Source organism: Xiphias gladius, chromosome 14, assembly GCF_016859285.1.
Source record: "Xiphias gladius isolate SHS-SW01 ecotype Sanya breed wild chromosome 14, ASM1685928v1, whole genome shotgun sequence".
Classification (NCBI taxonomy): domain Eukaryota; kingdom Metazoa; phylum Chordata; class Actinopteri; order Istiophoriformes; family Xiphiidae; genus Xiphias; species Xiphias gladius.
Window position 1 is genome coordinate 18,196,409 of NC_053413.1, and position 15,898 is coordinate 18,212,306.

General features: G+C 40.5%; 1 protein-coding gene across 3 annotated transcripts in view; it reads left to right on the forward strand.

Moving 5' to 3' along the window:
* The first annotated feature begins 4,574 nt into the window (after positions 1-4,574).
* Positions 4,575-15,898, forward strand: part of cables1 (Cdk5 and Abl enzyme substrate 1) — a 38,290-nt gene continuing 26,966 nt past the window's right edge. The window contains exons 1-4 of one of the 3 annotated variants that reach the window (XM_040143121.1): positions 8,753-9,195; positions 11,610-11,623; positions 11,746-11,834; positions 11,930-12,036. The gene's annotated coding sequence lies outside the window, so the exon portion shown is untranslated. Of the gene's footprint in view, positions 4,676-4,969; positions 5,014-6,053; positions 6,121-8,752; positions 9,196-11,609; positions 11,624-11,745; positions 11,835-11,929; positions 12,037-15,898 lie in introns of those variants that run through there. The other 2 variants (XM_040143124.1, XM_040143123.1) reach the window with 2 other exon arrangements.

Here is a 15,898-nt window from a genome sequence, read left to right on the forward strand (position 1 = left end):
ATAACACATTTTCGACAATGTTTTTGAAAGAGCGAGTGATAGAGTGGGAGAATTTCATTATTTGCTACAGGATTATACACCGTATGGTGTCGTATCATAACAAGATACATGTAAACTTCTTATAATTTTCACATACATAGATGAAAACCTGTAAAGTACCGCACCAAAAAGGAAGTCGATAAAATGTGCATCTATGTCAAATTTGTGAAACTGCGTACTTAATTGCTGGAATTCGACGGATTTAAACATGTTATAAAGCATAAATGAGGTATTTGATTTCAATGATTCCTTTCCTTTGCATATATGAACATGCAGAAACTCTGCCTGCGAGATATGACTTCAAATCTATTTCCTTAATCGGAAAAATATGTCGTCGTTTTTTTACAGACACTGTTCAGGCAGTTTTTAACCCATATACCTATAGCTTATGTTTACCTGCAGTATAACATTGTACTCACCAGTGTCATTGCAGAGAATGTGCATGGAGATTCAACTGAACAACAGCTTTTAAAAAAGGAGTCCAGTGAGGCCACAGAAAGTAAGCACCCCAGATTGCTTTTGAGGAAACCCAATCTTAACACAACCGTCAAAAGATATTTGGATGTGTAAAGTTAAACAGGCTGACCCCGATGCCAGATGATCCACCTTTATCACCATGTACCACATTCAAGCAGAGTGCTGGTTTGTTTACAATGGGACATGACCTGACTTTCGCAAATGAAAGGTCAAGTAGACGTTCTAAACTCAGCACATTCGCAATCGTAATAAAATATAGCTTGCACAACAAATATCACAGCTAAAATATATTAATGTTTAGACACACAGTTGCTGTCTTCCCATTGTGGCTGAATTCTTGTCATTCTTCAGAGTTTGAAGAAAGTGAAAACAACCTTGTAGTCATTTATTAAATTAAACAAAAAGGACACAGGCCTGCTGACTTATGACTTATTTGGCAAGATTAAGATGATCCTGGCCTTGAATTCAGGGTAAATCAAGAATTGAATTACAGTTGTTCTTCCTCAACTGTCAAAATGTATTTCTGCAAAACTGGACCCTTCACAGCTGTAAAAAGCAATAGCTGACACCCACAGTGAAGAATATTTGCATTTTTAATTTCTTGCATTACCGTCTATGCAATACCATACAAATAAAAACCCTTGAAACGTGTGGCTTTCTATGGGTGCTCTCACAATCTCACACTTTATTAAGCGTGAATGTTCCAAATTCAGCAAACTATTTGGACAGATCGGGAGAAAACGGATGCCTGATTCGGTGGACTGGCGGTATGACATCATTGAAGAGGAAACCCAGGCAGGCCTACTAGCTGTCCTGCTAGAGGCCCCTCAATAAACAGGCTGGTTATCACATCACTAACATTTGTTTAACCCCTCTGCAGAAGGTGTTCTGTTAGAGAGTGTGCAGAGGAGGGAGCTGTTCCCGAATTTCTTTGGCTGACCCGTAACCAGCCTTAAATGATATCCTATGTGCTCGCGGACAGACACAAACAAGCCCATGCAACAAAGCCTTTGAAGATTCATATATTAAAACATAGTATAGACACACAGTTGCTGTCTTCTCTCTGCCATTAAGTGTTTTAGGCTGCTCTCAAGACATCCCCCTACTCCCTTGAACTCGACTACTCTCCGTCTCCCACGTCATCCAGTCCTCCCAAATTTGGCTGTCTCTCAGGGACAGAGGACTGAAAACATGACTTCAGCAGAGAGAAAGGTTGTTGGATCAAAAAAGAATGAAAGGATGAGAGCATGAAAAGATGAGGGAATGCTCCCTATCCTTGGATGCCTCGCGCCCACCCCAACCCCCTTAACTCCACTCCTTTCCCATTTGCAGTGAGACGGTGCATGCAGCTCTCTCCCACACATCTCCACATCCCAGCGCCAGGCCCTGTGTTTTCTTAATTCATTACTTAAAGGAAAGAAATGTAGCCCATACCAAAATAAATACGGCTCTCTTGGATCAGACCATGTGTCATAGTGCGATAGCTCCTCTGAAAAGGCTGTTGTTTTAACCGGAGGAGGATGGAACTCTTTGGCTCTGCAGAGCGTCTGTCACTCTGCTCTCTGTCTCCGTCACACAGCACAGACCAGCAGCATGCAAGCCTTATCGCCTGATTTAGACCTAAATACATTATTTTAAAGTGGGCTGGCTGCAGTCGCAACACTCAGCGGTGAAACCAGATTCACTGAGTATCGCTGTGGAGTTAAGGACCTGAGACTGAGCTTCTGCTTTATATTATTTATACAACTTTTTAGCCTTTGTAGTGGCATGACTCCAGGGATGGCAATGTCAGCCTGGTTGGTCAGTTGGTTGCCCTACTTCTTTGGTCGAGACTGGAATATCTCAACAACTATTTGATGGAATGACATGAAACCACATACAGACATTCGTGGTCCCCTGAGGATGAACCCTAATGACTTTGGTGATCTCTTGAACCCTCTTCTAGTGCCACCATGAAGTTGATATTTGTGTTTTTTAGTGAAATGGCTCCACAACTATTGGATGGCTTGCCATTAAACCAGGTACAGACAGTCATATCCCACTCAGGATGAACTGTAAAAACACTGTTGGCCCCCTTAACTTTTCATCTAGCACCACCATCATGTCACAACCTTCCTATTTGTCCAATATTTTGGTTTTGCTCGTGGTTGATGCATGGTAAACAATATACCTGCTAAACATCAGCATGTCACTGTTGTCAGTGTGAGCATGATCACACGATAGCATTACCATTTAGCTCAAATCATGACTGTGCCAAAGTGCAGCCTCATGGAGCCACAAGCGTGGCTGTAGGATCATTTTAGTATTAATATTTGGAAAACCTGTTTGTTTAGGGACAGCTGTCCCTGGCATTTGAAAAAGTTTATTCTGTATAAAAATAATTTTCATTTTTTTCAATTTCTCGGTGAATATGACACACACTTGTACTCACTCCTCAATGACCTTTGTCTAGACTGCATTTAAATACAAAATCTTCCCTTTCAGCTCACTTAAAATTGGTTAAAATAAAATTCATTAGGATCAGGAGTTTAGCAATTATTCCTTCCTACTGACAGTTTCTTTCTATTTGTTTCAGCAAAATCGAAGCACTTGTCATTAGGAGTCTGTAGCTGTCTACATGGAGCATTCGCTTCGGGTGAGGTCTGTTAAATGGCCAATTGAATGCTCTGTCAAGCAGAACCTTCCTGTGACCCTACCACACACACACACACTCACACACACACACAAACACACAGACACACGCACGCATATACACATACACAAATGCATGCATGCACACATAAACATTTACCACACTGGCACAGTCTAGCACAATCCTTTGCTAGAACATCAATAGTTTGTTTATAATTAGCTCTGGCACCTCTAGACTACTTAGAGAGAGTGATTGTTTTTGAAAATGGCCCCTGGGGTCCTGTTGACTGATTGGCCTGAGATGGTTGCGCGGGGGGGGGGGGCTGCAGTTGAAGTAGAAGGTCTGTTGCTGGCCAACAGTTGCAAGCTGCATTCCTCTCAAGCTGCTCTGGACCCTGGTCTGACAGCCACTCCGATAATATCCCAGTCAGATAGAGTCGCAGGGCAGGCATGTCTGAGCCCTGTTCTGAATCACTCAATTAGTGCAGCAGCAGGAGCAGGGGGAGGAGGGATCTGCAATCTCTTTGTTCTCCAAAACCCACAATAGCAACACAGAGAAAATACACAAACAGCGTGAGCTCAATTAATAGCAGCAGTGTTTATGCAGAGAAATGCAAGGTGTAAATACAGTTTGTGTGGTCTTGTGGCTAACTCGCTGTTGGTGGGAAGAGGTGTGAGTGTGTTTGTGTGTGCTTGTGCTAACTCTCTTACTGTTTATAGAGAGTAACATCACCTCCTAACTTTACCCCACATGGGTGCCAACACCTGCTAAATAGAACTATCAAATTTAAAAAATCTGATACAATGCCTTAAAAATACCTGCACCTGCATCTGCATGACTGGCATGGGAAGGAATAGGAAATTTTGAAAATATGCAATTTACAGTGTAATGATGCACAGAAAAGATGACTGATGACTATTATCACTATTCATTAAAGTGATTTTTAAAAAGATGTATAACATCCCATCGATATAGTACAGCATGAATGCTTTTCAGAAAATTAAGCCATAAGAATATTTATAAAAACGATGCTCTAAATAAAATGCTTTAAAGAATACAGTGTTTTTGATAAAATAATGTTAACTTAGAGACCACTTACTACCTTGTTCTACAGTTTTAAACTGCATATCATGGACTTCATTAACAGATGGACTTGTCATGGAGTATGTACTTTACTACCAGAACATCCAAATCACAAAAATCAGTTCAGAGTTTTAAGGATTTGAAGACTAATTCATTTATTATTATTATTATTTTTTAAGTTATTTATAATTTATGTCCTCTTTTTGCAGTTTAATTTCTATTTTTTATAACAACATTGTACTCGCCCATTGTTGATCTGGAGACATGATGACATCACTACAACAAAGTTCAAAGGTCTGAACCGAGCTGTTCTGTACTGTAAACAAGCCCAGCGGTTTAGCCAGATCATCTAAGGGTAAAGGTAAAAACGAAAACGAGAGCGCCTGAAATGTCAGCAATAATCCCTCATTGTACTGGAAAACTGCATGCACACGACTACAACAGGTATGGTAGGGCGAAGTTGAACCAGGAAGTTGCTGTGAAATTATGATGGATGTTTAAAACTGACTGGTAGTTTTACACTTCGCCTTTGTTTTCGGTTCCATTAGAAGTTTGGCTAGCCTGGAGCTCTGCCTGGGTGCCCTTTAACTTGACTGCTAAAATGTTATTCGTACCAATATGAGTGATAGCCAAAACTGTTAAAAAACAATTTAGTAGGAAGCAAGTTCATAAGTTTTTAATTTCCCCAAGAAACTTGTTGTATTGTGTTGTAACAAGTCTGATGTGCACAACTTGCAGTGTGTCTCTTCATTCCTGCGGCGCAAACCTTTGTTATCAAATTGGTGAGTGTGTCTCCCAAGTGTGCTTGTGTTTTATTTATTTGCACCTTTATTTCCTAAATGCTGCCTTTGTGTTGTCAAAGTGGTGACAATTTTTATTTTTCATTTGCTTGTGTTTTGCCTGTTTGTGAATGTCATCTTAAGCTGCAGAACAGTGAACTCTCTCGACCGCTGTAAAAATAAGACCCAAGTTTTAACAAGTTACAATTGTCTTTTACAATCTAAATTTTGCAAACAGGATTTTTAAAATGATCACCTGGGGTACATGTCAGCCTAAAATGACGCACAAAAATTTAAAGAAAATGTAACGAAGGACAATTTGGAGCGACACCACAGCTATGCAAAGAATTAACAGAAAAATAGGGGAATAACATTTTTCATCAGGCACATAAAACCAGTGGTTTAATTTCAGCTGAGGTGAAGGAGATTGAACAGTAAAGAAAGTAAAGACTCCAATCAGCTTTCTTCTTCTTTTTCTTTTTTCTTTTTTTTGGATTATTTTCTCCATCCCTACTCGGACGGGCTGCTCTGTCAGCCCTTTGACCAACCCCTCACCTCCCGCTGACCCCGTTACCTGCAGACACTCTCTGTGACTGCCTTTGATGTGGTGTTTACTTTTGTGTACAGTAGGGGTTAATCACACACCTTGAGAGAGCAACGTGGAATTCCATACAATGGGTCTGTTGGCCTGTGTTGTCTGAGGGCCAAGAGAGGGATTAGAGATTAAAAGGCAGCCAGTGTTTGAGGTAAACAGCAGAGAACAATATTTTACCTACTCCACATTTAGTCAGCGGATGTTGATGTCAGTCAACTCTCTTTCTACTTGATACTGAGTTTTGACCGAGATGCTGGAGGCTTCAATGACTGTGTGTATTCAGTTTATTCTCTCCGTGTTTTCACTTTTGACCTGGAATTTCCTCGAGTTAGATATAAAGTAGTGGCAAAATGTGGGATATTTTAGGCACTGCAGATGAAAGTACAGGGATACACATTGCCTTTATTACATTACTAATTGTTTTTCATGATTATTGGCATCATTACAGCTGCAGGAATCGGAGTGGATGACCTTAATGACAGACGTTGCCTGATGTTGATGGTGGGAACTTTGAGGTCTGGTCCCATTTTTTTTCAATAATATTAATATGAGGCATTCAAGGTAATTTGATTTTGATTTTATCTGACTCACATCATTTAATTTTTATATGTTTTGGTTTGACGTTTGACATCACAAACTCGCAGTCTCAACGAAAGTAATATTTTATTCAATGTTTCAAAGCTTTGTGCTCCAGCTACCAAGTTGTGCTGCCTCACAGTTTTGCATGTCTTAGGGTTAGCAACCATTTATGGTAACCTTTTAACCAAATTAACCAAAGATGTTTTTCAGTGAAACCTTAGGACAGCTCAACCATAACCACAGCAAATATGCCACATCTGTCCCACTAATGTTCCTCTCTCAGTCTCAGAAGAGTTTTAGGAAAAAAAACAACTTTAACATCGTTGGTTTTCTAATCTGGGAAGTGACCCAACATTTTTGTAATATTCATTCAATCTCTTAGCTTTGTTGCAAAAACTTGCCTCTGCTGAAAGACAAGTTCTTAAGAACAGAAAACATATTCCCTGGATTGATGAGCGCCATGCAAAGGAATGGTGCGTTAATTGTAACAAGACACTCCCTCAAGAACATGGTCATTCACATGGTAATTGAAAGTGAAGTACTTGAGTTATGGCCTAACGATTTCTCATAAAAAGCACCATTAATTTTTGCGACAGCAAAAAACATACAAAACTAACAGTAGAAATTTCACGGGAAGATATCTGCAACACACAGTGAATGTACAGTGAATGCATAACCTCAAAGAAGGGCCGATTAACAGAAGATTAAGCCCGTCTTGACGCAGACCACTGGCAGTGGTGGAAGAAGTACGTCGATCCTTTACTTGAGTAAAAGTAGCCATACTAAAATGTGAGAAAACTTAATTACAAGTAAAGGTCTATTTTAAATTTTACTTCAGCAAAATTTTTTATCCACAAAATATAATAATAGTACCCTTCATGTGGAACATCATCGAGAGTAGGATGCAGTCTGGTCTTTACCCTGACATCAGACTGTAAAGTGCATTTTCTGTTCTCCTATTAAGACATGAAAAAAAACAAACAATTAAACACTTCACCCAACAGACTCCCAGTGACAGCAGTATACTGATGTTAGAGTCGTGCTCTGATGAACAACACTGCCATTGAATATAAAAATTTGAGGGGAAACCATGTTATGACAATATTTACCCTGAAACAAGGCCTATCGCATGTTGTGCAATGCAACAGGATATTCATGCGAAGAAAGTGCGGAGTGTGGCTCCACACAACATCACATCTGTCATTGTTACTTTAGACCACAACATCTGACGAGAAACATCTCTGACCCCCTTCCACGTTGTCCTCTCAACCGGACTAATCTACCTGCATAACCTACAATAACTCTTTCTTTCTTGTTGGGTATGACGGTGATGTTTGTTCAAGAAATTACTCAACAAAAATGCAACTTTTTGGTTAATCAAAAACTTAAAAAGCAGTTGTTTTATCAGTTTTTTTATGCACATTGATAAAAAATATTGCGGTAAATATAGGACTTTTGGATTCAGAGTCTTGGACTGTGCTGTAAGACGTCTGATGGTGTCATTTTCTGCCTTGCAAATCCCTGTTAATGTCAGTTGTGTGGAGATTTGTAATGCTGGGATCAGACTACGCAGTCCATGTATCAGATTAGGTGCTCACTGAGTTATAAAATATCACTTTGAATTGGCTGAGAGGCATGGCACGTTGACTACACGTTGGACCTTGACCAATCATAGCTTGCCGTCTATCACAACATGCGTGACTTATGTATGTGAGCAGGAGGGAGGGGCCAAGGACAGCTTTCACTGTTCCACCTCACAGCACCACCAGTGAATCAAGGTTTTATGAATCTTTTTTTCGGGTGAACTACTCCTTTAAACCCTTGCGTGTTGGACGTCATTTGCCAGTTGGTGGTAGGTGGTTCATTTTGAATCATAAAAACATGCAGTCAGATGGCTGGGAGGCTCTCTTGATATCAGTGTGAAATCTTGCACAAAAATTAAATAAAGCCCCACTGAGACATTTTACACCTGGAAGGGACTGTCTTGTGTACACTATCTTTTTTGTTCTAATGCAGTTTATATTAATTTTTGGAAATTATGTTTCTTTTCAATACTGTCACGAATGAGTAAGAGGGGTCTGCTTCCAATTGTTTTTTGTTTTTTTTCTTTTGTCGTCTGTCATCACTGTGCTAGATACACAGAACATGAAGTCAAGGACCATTTTGATCTTTCAGGATGACTTGAATTTGATGTTTTGGGAAAATGCAATTATTCACTTTCTGGCCAAGAGCTAGACAAGAAGATTGATGCCACTCTCTTCTCCATCCATTCAATATGAGGCTAGAGCCAGGAGATGATCAGCTTAGCTTAAAGACTTCAAACAGGTTGAAACAGCTAGCCTGGCTCTGTCGGAAAGTATCAAAATCTGCTTATCTGCACCTCAAAACCTCATTAATGAAAACTTTATATCCTGTAAGTGTAAAAATCACAATTTTTTTGTGGGTTAAATTGCATTAGATTTTATATTAAATTAAGCTAACAGGCTGCTGGCTGCCTCACACGACAGATTTAACAGTGGTATCAATCTTCCCATCTAACTGGCAAGAAAGTGAATAAGTGTCTTTCCCAAAATGTTGAACATCACATTTAAAAGAGGTTGGTTCAGTCAACTACCTTAAACTAGAAGCAGCATCTTTTTTTTCCTGACAGGTTATGGGTAAAGACAGATGATGCTTTAAAGTTGCCACACATTCATTTTTTTCTGTTAACCAATTAACAAAAAGAGGAGTAAGAGTACTGAAAGACACGAAGCCTCTGGTTTCAAACGGAATTTCTGATGAGATTTCCTAGAAGAGGTGTCAGTAGGAGTCAGATCTTGTCTGTGAACAGGCCTGTTTGCTCTTTGCACAACGTCTTCATCCCTCCCTCCCACTGGAATCTGATGACAAACTAGGTTTAACCTCCCAGCTATGAGGAGCTGGGTTCAGCCTCTTATTGCTCTGTGTGGAGGAGTCACTTGCCTGGTGGGAGATTAATTCTAGTGGTAGGCTATGATTCAGGACAGAATGCGGTATGGATTTATTCTCCTTTCAATATACCATGATTTGAGTCACACGCACGTTTGTCATCCTAACAGTTCTGGTTTTTTAAGTTAAACTCGAATTAATTAATGTTTCGGTCACTCGGGGGCAGCAGAAGGAGCCGTAAAACAAAACACTCACATGTAGCGAACGTGTTAGCAAGTACGTAACTACAAAAGACATCTTTCACACGACATGTACTTCATCCACTGTTACATATGAATAAATGTGACAATAAGAACAGCTTTAAAAGACAACACCAGTGTTTTGCAAGTTATAGCTCCTTCGCTAGAAAAATCATGTATTCTTTACATTTATGCTGATTATTTTCAAATGCATGATGTGCAGTTGTTGTTTTTGGGATGTATTTTTCCCTGAGTTAGAGGGCGCCATTGATTTCAGTCAAATTCTTTATGAAAATCAATTAGCAAATTCTCTCTAGCTTGGTCTTGTTGTGTAATCCATAATGGTGAGCATAAGTCTTTTTTGTCAAGGTTATATTCTCATTGCATGTTAGTGGAGTAGAAGTGCAAATTGTTTTGAAAGGTCTACAGTGAATTGCCCCTCAACAATAAGGCAACTTGTGGTGGTAAAAATCAAGCAAATTCAAGAATGTGCTCATAGATTTTTATAACATACAGAAAGGAATAGAAACAGGATGACTGATGCGTCTGTTGAAAAATTAGATTCAGATTTCAAAAACACAGCATTGCAAAATACTAGGCTGTGTGCTACGGGGATTTCTTTTAAGTTGGCCAATACATACAAAATCACTGGTATGGCCCTTTAAAGTGCCCTATACATGATTTGTGTTTATAGAGCTCTTGCCACTGGTTTGCTGGCAAGATCTAAATGATGCTGGCCAGTGCACACTGGTTTAAATATAGTCTCAGGAGGAGATAAAAACTAGTGAAAGCTCAATTATCTGTACTTCAAAGCAGCCAAATTGTCAATACTTCCCCATGGCATTTCAAGTTGTGCCAGTTCTTTCATCTCTGCCCATGATCCTTGAGGACCAGGCACTTAGATAGAGTCAGGAAGTCATTGGTACTGCTCGCAATTCTGGGATGTAGGAGGACTGACAAAGCCCTGGATAATATACAGAAAGAATCACCCTTGTTGGAGCATGTATTCAGCTAGACCTTGTTTCTGTACTTTATGACCTAGTGGTGTGTCTTCGTCAGAGGTGCCTTTCCTCTCAACTTCACTGACTCCCTGAATTAATGACTTGAGACAAGAAGAAATCCTGTTGTATATTATGCCTGGTGGGGAAAAGCCCTGACTATTCAAAAACTAATGCAGCTTTCTCTTACAATCACCACTTGGTGCCACCAGCTTCGCTTTCACATGACAAATCATTTCCAGCCTAGGTGTTTCCTCCGAAACCAGTTCACAGACAAAAGAAACCAAAAAGTGCTGATATAGCACGAAGGATGGTGTTTTCATAAGTGGTTCAGCGTCTCTGTCACAAAGACTTCCACACAGTGCTATCCATTATCTTTCCGTGGGACAGGGGAAGTTATCTTGGGGACCTATTGTGTGCTTAGTGGAGTTTTGACTGTGTGTGTAAGTGTGTTTGTGGCACCTCTATGGTGCATACAGGAGGTGTCAGGGAGCCCAGGGCTGGAGCCTCGGATCCCAGAGGAAAGCCTTGGCTCCAGGGGGCCTGTCCTCCCCTCTGGCTCCTGCTGGGCTGCTGGGGAAGCCAGGCATGGGGGGGGCGGGCAGCATGGAAGCAAATGAGCAGAGGAGGTGCTGGGCCGGCTCTTGCCCTCTCACTGACAGGATCTGGTCAATGTCCTGCCGCGTAGGGTCGTGGCCCAGCTTACGCACACAAATTTATCTCCAGTGCATCTGCCGGGCCGCCTGCGCAGTCAGGCTGTCTCCATTGCGGGCCACGAGCATTTTCCTGCTGGGGGTGAGAGGAGGATGGCGGGAGGATAGCGGGAGGAAGGCAGAAGGTTGGGGGAGATGCAAGGGGGGAGAGAGGAGCATGAGGCAAGGAGGGAAGGGAGGGGGCTCAATGTGAAACTGCCCCTGCAGAGGCCTGCCAAGTCGCTGAACTATATGGAAAACACGAGCCGCCTCCAGGGTAACAGGACCACTTCTGAATTTCTACAAACAAAAATAGCTCTGATGTCTGGCTACGACCTCTCTGTTCTCTGGCCCTCGCCGCTCTCTGCATGTCTGTCACATTCAAATTCCCACACAAAGACCAAGCTCATATTCAAACTTAAACAACCCTTGAGAACAGCTTCATTTACTGTTGAGCAAAAAAAAAAAAAAAAACAAAAAAAAAACCCCCCCAGAAATTTAATAATTCTGTGGAGCTGAGCGTATTTATCATTCCTTCTCTTTTCTCGGATGGAGATGACCTCTTGGTGACCAATTGTGTGGACCTCAGTCAAGGTCCCTTTGGTGAGTCATTTCATCATTTAAACATCACGAGTTCCAATTCTCATGACCTAATGCATTGTAGAATGCCTGAAATCTGCTGCTTGTGTTTTCTCTTCTCTCCCTCAACCCTTTCTCATCAACAGCAGCAGGGATCCATAACAGGAAGAAGTAGTTGACAATTTTGAGCTGTTGGGACAAGGCAGGGAGCTTGCAGTCAAGACAGGACTGAGATGTGTGTTCTCAGAATAACTTTCATTTTAATGTCAATAATGCATCATTTCATTGTTTTAAATCTTTTTTTTTGCAATTTTTGCCTTCACTTGATAGTTCACAGTATGGGTGGAGAAAGGACACACAGGGAGAGAAAGGGGTATGGCATGTAACAAAGGTCCTCAGCAGAAATCCAACCGGTGACGTTGCATGGAAGTTATTTGGTATGTATCTTAACCACTAGGCCACCAGGACACCCCACCATTTACATTTCTTTAAAGGATATATTTTGTTTTATTATACCTTGGGTCTTAATAATCCCTCACTGATAATAATGAATAATTAATAATAATCCCTCACTGGTAAGGGAAACTGTGTGCTAACAGCACAAAACTTCTTGGTTCAACTCCGGTCAAAGTTGAACCAAGAAGTTGGTCTTTAAATTGTGAAGAGGAAAATTGTTATTTTCCTCTGGCAAATAACTTGCTAACTTGATGGTTTGTTTACAACCCAGTCCTAAAAACAGACAAGAATTTTGGAAAATTCCGCAAAATAACATGTTACACGCAAACTTTTTCTATCTCTTTTTTCAATGGGCAATGCCAACATTTTTAAGATTCTTGCTTTCTACAACATATATGCATGTAAAGTACAATATGGTTAAAGGAATAGCTCAACATTTTAGGAAGTATGCTTATTCGCTTTCCGGCAGAGAGTTATAGATGAGAAGACGGATACCACTCCCATTACTATCCACTAAATTATAAGCCTGAGCCAGGAGACGGTTAGCTTGACTTCGCATAGAGACTGGAAACAGGGGGAAACAGTTAGCCTGGCTCTGTCTGCAAGTGACAAAATCCGCCTACCAGCTCCTCAAGACCTTGCTAATTAGCATGTTACATCCCACAAAAAATATAAATTTGTGGTTCAGTTTCACTCACTTTTTCCCAAAATGTTGGACTATTAAAGTGAAGGTTAATAAAAAGCTGAACATTTTCTGCTGGTCTGTTATGGGACGCAAACTCCAGTCTTCTGCATGATGGTCAGACTGGCTACATGCCCATCCACCAACCCCACCTCCACACCCCTACAAACTCCATCATTACCTAAAGAGAACACTATTTCCTTCCTTTGGCACTGAATGTTGGCATGGGAAGTAAACTGTGAGGTGTGGAATCATTCAATATGGACAAAATTTAAACCTTAAAACTTTTATGATCATATTTCTTTCCCTATCAGACTTCTTTTTCACAATGTCACCATGTTCCCAGATCTCAGCAATGGCTTTGGTGGTTTCAGCATTAATATTACCAAAAGTAACCGAAACTGCAGTAATAAGACCCAAGTTGTAATAAAGCAGAATTATTGTTTAAAGCAGAAAAAATAGCTGAATAAACTCTCTGAAAAATCTTCCTACATTTCAGATCAGTTCCCAAGCCTAACAGAAAATAGCGTCAAAATTGACCCTTTTTTGGCTTCCAGCTTTAGATTCTTCTGTAGTCTTTGGCTTAATTACCTTTAAGGGTAACGTTTCACATTTTGGCTGTAAAACAGAGTATTATTCCCCCTGCACTAAAGTCCCAAGACCGGCAATAGATCCTCCAAGTCCTACATGACAGCACACCTGACACTGACACATGCACACCTATAAACCTTACATACACAACTCCCCTCATCTGCTACTCATTGGGTGTACTGTTAAAGCAGGACCTTTAACACAAAGGTAGAACTTTGCGATGGGTGTTTACAAGGCAAAGTTTAGCCATGTGACCTCCAACGCTAAAAACTGTTTGACAGTGACTGAAGGAGGAAGGGAGCAGCAGGGCGACTGCTTGATTATGGCATATTGCTCTTCAACCTTTAAACACTCTTGATGTTAAGAAGAAAACATGTAGGTAAAATGGTAGAACCCTAGTTGAGCCAAATTTTTTTAGATGGGGAAAAAAAAACCCTCTATGATTTCACTGACTGAACTTTGAGGCGAAAGGGAAGTAACATAAATGAGGAAGAGCTGGATTTACCCTCCAATTTGAACTTCAGTATAAAGATTTTAGGGAACTTTTATTTAAGCCTCACCATGTAGTTAGGATGGAGGGAGAGGGGAGAGAAATATGAAGAAGAAGGAGAAGAGAGACGACCTCCTTAATGTACATTCTGTTCTGCTTTGGCTGTGATTCACAAGGTTGCCTGCCTAGTGTGTGTGTGTGTGTGTGTGTGTGTGTGTGTGTGTGTGTGTGTATCTATGTGGCGGTGCCAGGCACAGCGTCTCCTCTGGCTCACACAGTTTTGACCCTGCCCTGTACTCTCCTCCTACTGTGGGCGAGGCTTGGTGGTGCCGCACGTAGCAACACTGTGCTAATACTGATATGTGCATACACAGATAGGCGTGTACGCTCACAGGCCAACAGACAGACAAACACACACACACAAAAACATACACACTTAGACACACTCGGAGAATAAAGACTGTGATATTTGCTCTTTGCGTAAACATATTCAAAGTTCAGAGTTTGCAGAAACGAATTCTGCTTTCTAATGTTTATTTCTGCAACATCGCTGCTTTTAGTGCATAGCAAAAGGCTCAGTTGCAGTCTTTCATCATGGTTACTGTTATCTATGAACTTGTCAATGGCTAGCAGGCTGCCGATCACAACAGCATAGTAGCTTTATTAATGATCAGGTGTAAAAAAAAAAAAAAAAAAAAATTAAGCACTGGTCAAATTTCTTTTTTACTTCATAGTTATTATGGATTTACTGCTTTAGAAGAACAGAAGAACTCAATTAAAACGCTTTTCTTCCCCTTCATCTCACTCCGCCATTAACATCACCCAACACTCTGCACCACTGATTTTATAAGTGAGACAAATATTCCCATGTGAAATGAATTGTAAAGTATGTGAAGGTACATTCCTGCAAATGTTTTACCCTGATTTAGGGGTTTCTTGTCCAAGTTCGGGCCTTAGCTCGTTTAAAACATCCATGTTCATGTGAGAGAATCCGCTTGGTTCTAGTTACAGCGCCTGATCGTATCTTGCTACCAGTCCACTTTATGTCTCTCACCCACTCAATTCCAAATGAATATAAACGAGTGTTTTCATTGTGAGACAGAACGAAAACAGCAAAGTATGTTACCAAAAACACTGGCTAATACTAATCTAAAAGAAAAACAAAAGTAGGAAATTCTTGCAAAAAAAAAAAAAAGTTGCGACCAAATTGTTTTTCATGTCTGCATTTGGCTAATATGCAAACTGCAGAGGAGCTGGTAGACAAAGAAAAGATGAGGAAGAGTCAAAAACATTTACAGTAAAATGAGACACATGGTTAATAATTAATGTTCACATTGTAATACAAGTGAAACTCTACACGTTTATTTTTGGCACTTAGCTGTTAATTATCCAAAGCATCTTAGAAAAAGGGCAACAGGCCTGCATTCCTAGACTAAAAACATCACAAAGTGACTAATAGGAAGGAGTGCAAAGGTCAAAGCAACAGGAACAAGTCACTGGATATGACACACATTTGTAAAAAGTGGCTCAAATTTTCATGTACAAGATTAACTATAGATCCCAGCATGCTATTTAAAAGGAAATATGAAAAAATTACTGACTTAATGGTCCCAAAAAGTGATTTCGTCACTACTGTGGAATTCTGAAAAATGCCAGGAACATGTCAGAAATATAAAGGGGGTTTTGAATCACTTCAACCCTGCCTGCCTCGCGGTCTCAGCAAAAGTATGTGCTAATGTACATGTAAACATTATTGCTGAACATGTACAACAACACATACATACAGAGATATCGACAGCAGAATCACATTAATGGATGATTTATCAATCATGGTGGACAATCTTGATACGAGTATCAGCTAGCTGACTGCTAACTGAATTTACTAACTGTCAGATTTAGGGCAGACGTCACCGAGCCTGAGTTGTCTTCTCCCGGGTCTTACTATGATGTGAAGGTTGTCTAAGTGTAAATCTCTCAGTCCAGGACCTGGGCTGACCCCCAGAGTTAGCCTTTGTTTGGCAGACGCCTTGGCCCCCTTTAATCTTGTGAAGAGATAAATCCTTTGATGGACCTGGCCTGC